The following is a 10,082-nucleotide window of genomic DNA, read 5'->3' on the forward strand; positions in this document are numbered from 1 at the left end:
CCGTAACTACCAAGTGAAGGGAAAGTAAAGTTGCGTTGATTCTTCGTTAATAATCTTCAAGAAACTAGTTCCCGCGTTGAAAATGGCTGATTTGAACGACGACAAGGAGGCCTTTGTCTTACCGTGCACTGAAAGGGCGCTGAATAAGTGGTTAATGTACCTATTGGCAGAGGAGATGAAGACTTACAAGCGTACCGTCCACAGTGTCGAGGTAACTCACTGTAGTTTCTTTACATTTAGTCCTCTCTGTGCATGTTGTTTAAAGAAGTTTATTTCTTTACTTCAGTAATATTCTCACCGTGTCGGATAGAATAGCGAATTCAAAACGGTTTCTCTACTACGTCGAAACCGAAGTTTATATTTGCATGCTTGAACGTTGTTTACCTGGAATAACTTGGTTGAAAATGTCTTGAAGCGAGATGTACATTTATAATTCCGTTCTTTTTGACAACCCTGATTTAATCGAATTGATATTTTCGGGTGAATGGTTTTTTTTTTTTTATTTTGTGCTCGTAATAAAAAGGAAAAATTGTCATATACGAGATTTGTTTTACAATAAATTTCTTTAAAATGATTATTTTCCGCATAAAGGTTACATTTCTAAGATCGGGTTTGCACTGTTACGCAAAACAAACAGAAGTGTAGCGGCTCTCGTAAGCTTGTAATTCTCTTCATTGTTAGCAGCTGTTATCGTTTTGGGGCTAGGGGCATTGTTTCTGTTGTTTGTTCTATTGTTCTCTCAAAGGGTAGCAAGCCTTTCATGTGAGACCTTACGAAAGCTGCTACATCACCCAAACTGAATTTCTCACTCCTCACTATATCTGACGCAAGATTCCTACATTTTAAAGTCATTCAGTGTTTTCAACAAGTGAAACATGTAATATCCCGACAGTGACTTGATTTTTCCCATTGATGAGTGTTTGTTCAGAGAAGTTGTTAATAATTCACTAGTGCATTATTGACGTGCTTTCTAGCTGGGTTTATTTTTATAGGACTTAAAAATTTCAAGGGGCACCGGCATGGGGATGTATGTTATCAGGAATTTGACGAACAATCCATTTATCTCTTTTTTTCAGTCATTTTGTCGATGTCTCAAGCAAGATTGTATCTCGTGTATCAACAAGCACAACGCTGTAAGGTAAGACAGATTGTTTACATTAGTTTATAGTGTTTTAGGATGACGTTTTAAGAAACGGGAAAAGGAAAGCGAGGGTGGACTTTTAGTTATTTGGAAACATATTTTACTTTTTCAGCTGGCATGACGATGACACTCTTGATTATATTCTTCAAGCCTGAAGAAGATTGTTCACTATATCTATGGAACAGTTTCAAAGTCAATAGTAAGTAACATATTCCTATTATTAGTCTTTCGCGGAAGGAGCGAGGTGGGTGTTAAAGGCTTTGTGTCAACGTTTAGAGACTGGTGACGAAGGACGTTTTCAAGCGTCACTGCTTGATTTGTTTTGCAGTTATATGGAAGATGTCACTGTTTACCATCTTAAGCTTCTTGATACTGGCTGAAGAGGACCGAGTAGGACTGTGTCCCACTTGCGTGCAAAAAGCTAAAAGCCATGAGGTAAGAATGACTGTTAATGATAGTATAGACAATGTCTGGTAGCCTGTATAATATAGATATAGACACTACTGATCCGGACTGGAGGTTTTTTTTATAGTGAGCATCTTCTTGCCAATGGTGGTCTATATATTGCAGGGGAAAGTATGACGAGTAATCATTTTGATTCTTAGACTTCGGAAACCATCCCTTCATTTAGTTTTCTGCTTTAATTTTGCGGGGAAAGGGGGGGGGGGGGAATTTCTCATTCAAGACATTCAAAAGTTGCAGTTTGGCATAAGAAATGACAGGAATCGAACAGGACTTTAATTTGCTGTAGAGAAATTATCAACTGAGACTGGAAAAATCTTCTCAAGGAAAAACTCAGATTGAATATTTATTTGTTTTTTTTGTTAAGGGTATCTTTCAGAAGCTTTTTGTGACATTTATGAAGAACTTCACCACGATTTTCTTTACATTTTCAGATACCTGGATGATGTACACGCTGTACGAAGATTGGCTACCCCATCTGTGAAGCAATCACAAACAAGGTAATGGTGAGATTTTTTTAAATTAACATGGCAATTCTTCAACATTCGATCAGACTTGTGATCAAACGCTCTTTTTAACATCCTTAGTTCCAACCTTAAAATATAAATTCTCCTTACTAAGTTTCATACATTTCTGTTCATATCATTTCTGAGATTTTGGGGGTACATCAAGACATTATTTCTAGTTACCTATGTTCTTTATTCTTGTCACCGATCTTTCCGTCATCGTGTTAGAAGGGAAGGTTGGGGGGTGTAGGAAGCGGGATTGTACCCAGTGGGAGGTACTTTGGAAGGGGAAGGCTTCGTTTCAAAAGTATGAAGTATAACAGTTTCACATCATCAATGAAAGTTACCTTGAAAAAAGTGAAGAAAAAACTGAATGACCCGATCAAGTAATAATTAAAGCCGAGTCAAAAGGTCCATCGTCCGCAATTAAACTTATGCTGAATCTAACGTCAACAAATGGGATGGAAAATCTAATTTGCACCAGAGCGTGCATCCAACTATATTTAACGGTCACCAAAATACAAAAAAACGCGAAGTATATATCAAGAGGCAACTTTAAGCTTTAACTTGCTTATCAATTATCTCCAGTAGACCGCAAATATACAGTCGGATCTTTAAATTACTACATTATATTTCGTCAGGGACAAATGAAGAACGGTTTTTGGCAGAAAGCTTGAAGAATTGGAAACAAAGATGACATAAACTGGATAATGAAAATTATAGGTAGGTTTGATTGATTTATTTGGTTCAATGAAGCAGAATAGTAACAAGGGTGTCTGGCAGAGGCTGCTGATATCTCAGTTATCTGGTTTTTGTCGCCATTTTCTCAGCTATGAGTTAAATTCTTAACCAGACTGTATTAATAAGGCGGTTGCGTGAATTTTGAGAAGTCATATCAGAGACCATTGTCATCAGGAAGTTCACAGTGCGTTTAATGCTCTCGGATGTCCGAGAAAAGAACAATGACCATGTGATTATTTACCAGAACAACAAAGCAATCCAATCCTGCGATAAATTAACTCATAATTACTTCTTTTAATAATTTTGCATTTGCTACTCGCAAAGTTTTTGAAATCTTGAGATTTTCACCAAAAACAAATTCCAATGGGAACTCCAGAAAATCAATTTCAAAGTTTAGAGAAATTGTGCAAATCATCAGTTTCATTTCGCCAGTACTTTGAAGTGTTTCATATCAACGTCAAAATTTTTTTTTCAACATTTGGTGTTGTTAGGAATGATTTATTTTAAGAAGATATTTAAAACAGTCGCACAGAAGTTTGCAATATAACGTAAATAATCTTGGTACTTGTTATTGAACTTCTGGCGGATTCTCCCTTAACACGTTTGATTGGAACGTTTCAATGAGATGCCTTCTACGAAATCTTGAAGACGCGTATTAGAATATGTCGATGGGCTTTTCTGTTTCTTTTTTTTTGGCGATACTTTTTAAAAGCTGTAAGGTCGAATTGAAATTTGTAGATGTCGTTTTTAAATTTTCTTGTCATCATTTTGAAATTGGTAGAGATCTTTGCGCAATTTTGTAGCCATTGTTTGAAATTTGTAGGTGTGGTTTTTAAAGGAGCTCAGTAACGGTATTTTGAGTTATTTTGGCCACATACAAATCAACCTTTAAATGGTAGGAAACCTGAAAATAACAGTTTAATAAGATGGAGAAATACCAAAGAGATAATGGTAAACCATAAAGGAACAAGGATGGCTAAGGATGGAGAAGATTGACACGGATTACAAACGACGAATTTGAAAAATTGAGGCTAAACTTTTCAATATGCGCACACCCTGACTGAGCTCCTTTAAACTTCATTCATGTCTTTTTGAATTAGATCCGTAGAAACTTATTTGAAATTTTGAGCTCGCCCATTTGTGCTGGTTTTTTTTTTTTGTTCAAAAATGCGTAGACAAATTTTTGGAAACTTGTGCAGGTATCTCCTTTGTTGAAACTTGCGGACACCGTTTTTGAATTCTTGTGCACGGCTTTTCATATTTTGTAAACTGCCCTTTTGAAATCGATAGCTGCCTTTTCTAAATTTTTTAAAATACGGTCTTTTCAAACTGATTTTAAAGGTAATTTGAAGTCTTCAGGTTTGATGAAAGCAGTTGAAAAAGCATCTCCATTATTTCTAGTTTTAGTATTCTGTTCTTATATTACAATTTTCAATCAGTTTGGCGATTTTTGTAGCACTTCTTTGAATAATTTAGAAACTTTAAAAGATGGCGGATTTTAAATTTCGTTGTGATGCCGTAAATGAATGTGCCGTCGTTCAAAATGAACAACTTTGGATGTTTTGCACTACGTACCATTGACATAGCTTAAGTATTTAGAAGAGGAGGATGCGTTTTCGTCCCCTTCTTCCCCCCCCCCCCCCCCCACCCCCTCTCCGGACGAAGATTACACTTAATACCGGTTGGAAGCTTGGCAGTAACGTTTTTCCTACGCTACAGTCATCAAATGCTCGCATAGAAACAGTTTGAATGATGCCTATCTTGAGTTTACAGACCACGAATAGTTCAGTAAGTTTTTCTCAGTAAGATTAACTCTTTTTCATGCTTCAGAATGGTGGATCGAAGCAAAGAAATATTTCGTTCACAGCTTTTCGTGAAATTTAGAATAACTGAGCCTTTACAAATTTTGAAGTTTTTAGACCTCTTTTGAAAATTTTTTTGACAATAGTTTAAAACTTATCTGTAAATTATTTCTGTTCCTGGTTATGCCACGTTTGGCTTTTTTCTAAATAGCGAATTTAATTCTTTCGGTGGTTTCATCAACGATACAAAAGGTGATTTGTTCACATGAGCAGCATCAGAAATCTTACAGGTTACAGAGCAGGGACAAAGAAGCTTCCATATTATAGCTTTGTTGTGTTTTTAATCATTGGATATCTCTCAGTTTTCTAAGCGAGGAGGTACCGAGACTCTGGTCTCAGGGGCTTTTATTGCACGGACTTTAATACTTATTGCACGGTCCTCTACTACTAAAGTTGGTACTACTTGTCTAACAAATGCACACGTACTTAAAAATCTTATCGGTAGCCACGTGTGGGCCACACGGCGCGAACTGACCTTGGAGGATTAAACATCTTTTTTTAGAACACGAACTCAAACACTTTCACGCGACTTTCAGAAACGAACTACAAAGTTCTTGAAAGAGCCAATAGAAGCTAAAGCTTAGTGAACTAGAAACAAAAACAGGATCTTGGTGGGAGATTTAGAGCCAAGGCCAGTAGACAAACCCAAACATTACCATCGAGGGGTATTGTTCGGAGCTTAAGTACTCTTGATAAACGGCTAAGATAAACAACTTAAAGTCATACGACTCTCCGTGTGAGCAGCCGGATCCTAGAATCACAAGACTAACGTGGTGGCTACAAAATGATAAACAATTGGTGATCACGAACCAGAACTCTTAATTCTAAAAATTCGATAAAGTTGATTGATCTCCATAAAAATATAATAAAGTGTTTGAACATGGAGAGCATAAAATGTTAGGTGAGAAGTAGAGTATGTTACTGTTTTTACCTCAGGAAATAGCACAAAAATTTACTGATTCGTTTTTATGATGGCTCAGAAACATGTTTATCCAGGACACTGTAGCATTGTTGTTCCTATACACTTTATTTGCTAACCTAAGAATTGAGATAATTCACCAAATGTTTCTCCTACTGTCAAGTTATATTGACACCTGTGAAAATAATTGGTCTAAAGTAGTAAAAAGGGACTGCATTACAGATGGCGAGTCTTGAAAAGTCATTTGAAATTTGTCGTTACGTCCCTCAGGGGTAGCCATTTTAATATGTCTTACCCGTTTATACTTTTTCCTGACATTTCTTCACTTTGAAAGTAATTTTGTGTAAACCAGAAAAAAAGACTCTAAGTGTTGTGACATAGCTTCTGTAACAGCTTGCATATTTCTTTTAATTTTGATTACTTCAGAAACAAGGCAAGAATTCTGAAATAGCTTTTTGTGCAGTGTATAGTAAAGACTAATAATTGTTCTCACGTGCGATCGATTTTGTTTTACATTTATAAGCGTTTTTCTACTCATTTGACAGTCTGGAAAATCATTTGTGTTTTTGATGCTCAAAAAAACAAGAATTTATTACAAAAATATTAAGTGCTCAAGGTTACTGCTTAATGATCTGGACATGAACACAAATACTGAACGATGGTTTCGGCCTTAGCTGACGTCAGTCTAGTTGCATGCATAATAGCGGTCTATACGTCAAATATCTCTGGGTGATACGTCATTATTCGTAATTTACCGATCGCCACGGATTGGTCGGGATTTTCGTGTTGCGATAGCTGATCAAGCCGATCATTACAAATTGATCATAACCTGATTTATTTTGCGACCATATCAGTGTTCAGTTTCTTTCGAGCTAGGCAACCTTCAGAGAACACCGATGAAAAGGACTTAAAACTCACTATACGGTGATCGAGTCTCGTAGTTATCTGGATGTGTTCCACTAGTCTTTCGCTACTATCCTACAAAAGATAGCGTTTCATTCGACCAAAATAAAAACACGAAAAAATAAAAAATCTGTTGTTCTGCATGTCAGTCAAAATGTGCGATAAGCTGTAATAATGATTCAAGGTTATTGTTCTGCTCATTAAACCGTTTGTTTGACGATATTATTGTTATTTTATTTTTCAGTCGTTAACAAGGGGATTTTTGTCATGTTTGTGTCTGGAAACTAGCTTAGATTTAAATATTGCTCCACCAAAATGTTGACTTGAAAGAATTGAAATGCGAGGTAATAAAAAGTGGGAAGGGTTTTTTCAAATGTATTTTTAAATTTATACCCCTCCAGCTTGAGAACGCGAATTTGATGTGCTACTAGTGCCAACATGTGATGCAGGGGAATAAAAAAGCTCGAGTTTTCCACGTCGTGTAAAAGCCGAAAACTTTCATCGGAAGAAAATTCAAATTGAGTTCATGAAAACTCTCTTTGTTTAGTATTCACCAGTGGACTTAGAAGTCAAAGCTTTTTGTAAAATTCAAAATACCGTTGAGTTGACAAAACAATTTACATATCACGGCCGACAATGCAATCATTCGCTCAGTATTTCTTACTATTTTTCTCGCTGTTTTTCGCGCTAATTCAATTCTTTCTTATTCGAGCTGCCAGCAAAATGTGATATAAGGGATACAAATTTCTTTAGGGAATAAGAGCGAGTTTTGAAATAGTAATTAAATTCCGAAGATTTCAGGAGATTGCACGAACATTGAAATGTTCAGTTTATAATATTTAGAAGTTAGTTGTCGACAGTAAACAAAGGAAACTCGGGGATGAAAATAATTATTTTGTCTAACAGTGTGCAATTGTTAGTATTGATGTTCTTTTCCATTTGACATCCATCGCTGAAATTTATTAGGAACTTAAAATCGAGAAGTTTATTTCACTGTTTAAATGCAAGCACAAGCATAAGTATAGTGAAAATTCTTGTTTACCCTTAATTGTAGCTTTAAATGTTCACGTTTTCGCGTTCGCGTAGCTAACCTGCTTTTTTGTACAATCTAATCTAGCCTACTCGTTCTAATTATTCTTTGTTTATTTTTTTTTTCAGAGAGCCTGGGTTTCTCTTCAGCACCATCAAGCCAGAATTGATCGAAGACGGACAAGCAAAGACAAACCATTAATTTTTCCGTAAGGTAGAAGTTACATTAGTTAAAAGATGTCGTTAGGAAAAATTCGCCAATTTCCCATCACACTTTTGAAAATTCAGCATTGAGAGAATTTCTGGAAGATTAAATGCAAACTGCAGAGAATTTATTGTAATAAATTTATCTATACAAAAAGTTTCGAGCAATAAATACTCAGCCTTTTTTTACCAGTTGTAGTTTTTTTTACTGCTCGCTCTGAGATGAAATTTTTTGTTTAGCTCTTTCACGTATCAAACTAGGTTTAAAAATTTTCAATTTTCCCGCCAAAAGACTTGGAAAAAATACGGCGCCTTAAATACGCATGCGCCAATTATTTTTAAAAAAATTACTTCTTGTTAACATCTGTTTGAAAATTTTTAATTTTCCCGCCAAAAGACTTGGAAAAAATACGGCGCCTTAAATACGCATGCGCCAGTTATTTTTTGAAAATTTTAAATTTAATTCTAAATTTCTAACTTAGTAGCCAATAAATGCAATATTTTATTCCAGTTTGTATTTCTCTTGTAATCTTTTATCAAGTGAATTAAATATTTCAAACAACAAAGTTCTCGCAACAAGTATTTCATTTCAATTGTTTTATTCATCTTTAATTTTCTACTTACAATAGTTAATTAGTTAAGTGACATTCAATTAAATTAATTACAAAGGTGTCATCAAAAAATTTGCCCTGTATATACTAAGACTTTTGGCGGGAAAATTGGAAAAAATTTGCACAGCGTTTCCCCAGACAACATTTTTGACAAAAATTTTAAGGGGGTACCCCCTTGAATTTTTCCCGCCAAAAAATTTCATTATGTACCATCTTGAACAAAGACTAACGAAAAAAAAATTGATTAGAGGTTTTGAATTCAGTAAATATTTGTTTGTGTTCAAGATGGTACATTCAATGATGATTTCTTGTAAAATAGTCACCCGTAAAAATGACTAACAGCTAGAAACCTATTTACAAAAATGAGAAGAGCAAGTTAAAATTTCTACAACTACAGCGTTTCTGCACAACATTGAGAAGGTGAAACATTTCTGAATCGAAATATTTAGGAACGTTTACATAGCCGGGTAACATGCGCCCCAACTATGTGAACTCTCTTAACTATAGCGATTCTAAAATGGCGCCACCTTCTCAATGTTGTGCAGAAACATTGCAGTTGTTGATATTTTAACTTGCTCGTCTCATTTCTGTAAATAAATTCTAGCTGGCCGTCATTCACGGTATAAATATTTAACATTATATCATCATGCAATATATTTCAAGAAGATAGGAAAGGCAAGCCATGAACCCGGTTTAATACTCCTACGAAATAAAAAAACTCGCGAAAACTTCAATTTAGTCCTAGCGTTTGAAAATTTTTAGAGCTACTGTCACTTTTAGCCGAGAAGAAAAAGCAAAACCCGACAAATTATAGGCCAATTTAAAAACTATGTTCATGGCTTGCTTCGTTATCTTCTAGAAATTACCTCCAGCGAGGTGTTAAAGATTAGTGTCTGGTTATCGAGCTTCAAAATGTATCGCTATATATCCCATGGCTTCTATTAAATTTTTTTAATCATTTGCGAACGAAAGCGGTAACGTTTTAGAAGAATCAGACAATTGAAACTACAGCTTTAAAAAGCAATAGAGCTAACAGAAAAAATTTGGTAAATTTTTGGCCGTAGCAAACGATAGCTATAAACTTTTAGAAGAATCAAACAATTGGAGTTACGTTCGTGACAGAGAAAAAGTCAGTGACTACAAACGATAGCGACAAAATTTTGCAAATTAGAAAGTTTGAGCTAAGTGTTGAAAATCAAAAATGTAATAGAGTAATTTTAGTAAAAATGTCTGTCAGTTGCGGACGAAATCGATCTCATTTGAAATAATCAAACAATTGGAGCCATACAAATTTTTCAAAAGCAACAAATCTATTCGTGAATATTTTCAGTAAAAATGTTTATCAATCCAAATAGTAGCTTTAACATATTAGAATATTCAGACAATTGAAGCTACATTTCTAAAACTCAATGTATCTGATAGTACAAATGAAAGCCAAAAGAGTTTGAAAAATCACACAATGAGACCTACATTTTTGAAAAGTGATGATGGAAAGAGTTGCTTGATACCAGACATAATTCAATACAGCCTTCGCTGGAAGTTAAACAAGAGGATATATTTGGTTTCTGATTGATTGTCAAACGTTTAGTCCCCTTCCGAAGAAACAATATAAACCGACCGTTTTCCGTACGGAAATGTATAAAACAATACATGCCGACAAAGCGAGTATTTTCAGGATTTGAAGTTTAATCCAGAAACCCAATA

At 35.1% G+C, this 10,082-nt stretch overlaps 1 long non-coding RNA gene across 1 annotated transcript; it reads left to right on the top strand.

Annotated features, from left to right (window-relative positions):
- Nucleotides 1-1,817: 1,817 nt before the first annotated feature.
- Nucleotides 1,818-8,333, top strand: LOC149114459 (uncharacterized). The gene is made up of 3 exons (XR_016206633.1): nucleotides 1,818-2,103; nucleotides 2,751-2,832; nucleotides 7,693-8,333. It is a non-coding gene; the product is annotated as an uncharacterized LOC149114459 (long non-coding RNA).
- The last annotated feature ends 1,749 nt before the right edge of the window (nucleotides 8,334-10,082 follow it).

The sequence above is a fragment of the Orbicella faveolata genome, unplaced genomic scaffold (assembly GCF_042242905.1).
Source record: "Orbicella faveolata isolate gen_17 unplaced genomic scaffold, um_ofav_v1 contig_14, whole genome shotgun sequence".
Taxonomy (NCBI): domain Eukaryota; kingdom Metazoa; phylum Cnidaria; class Anthozoa; order Scleractinia; family Merulinidae; genus Orbicella; species Orbicella faveolata.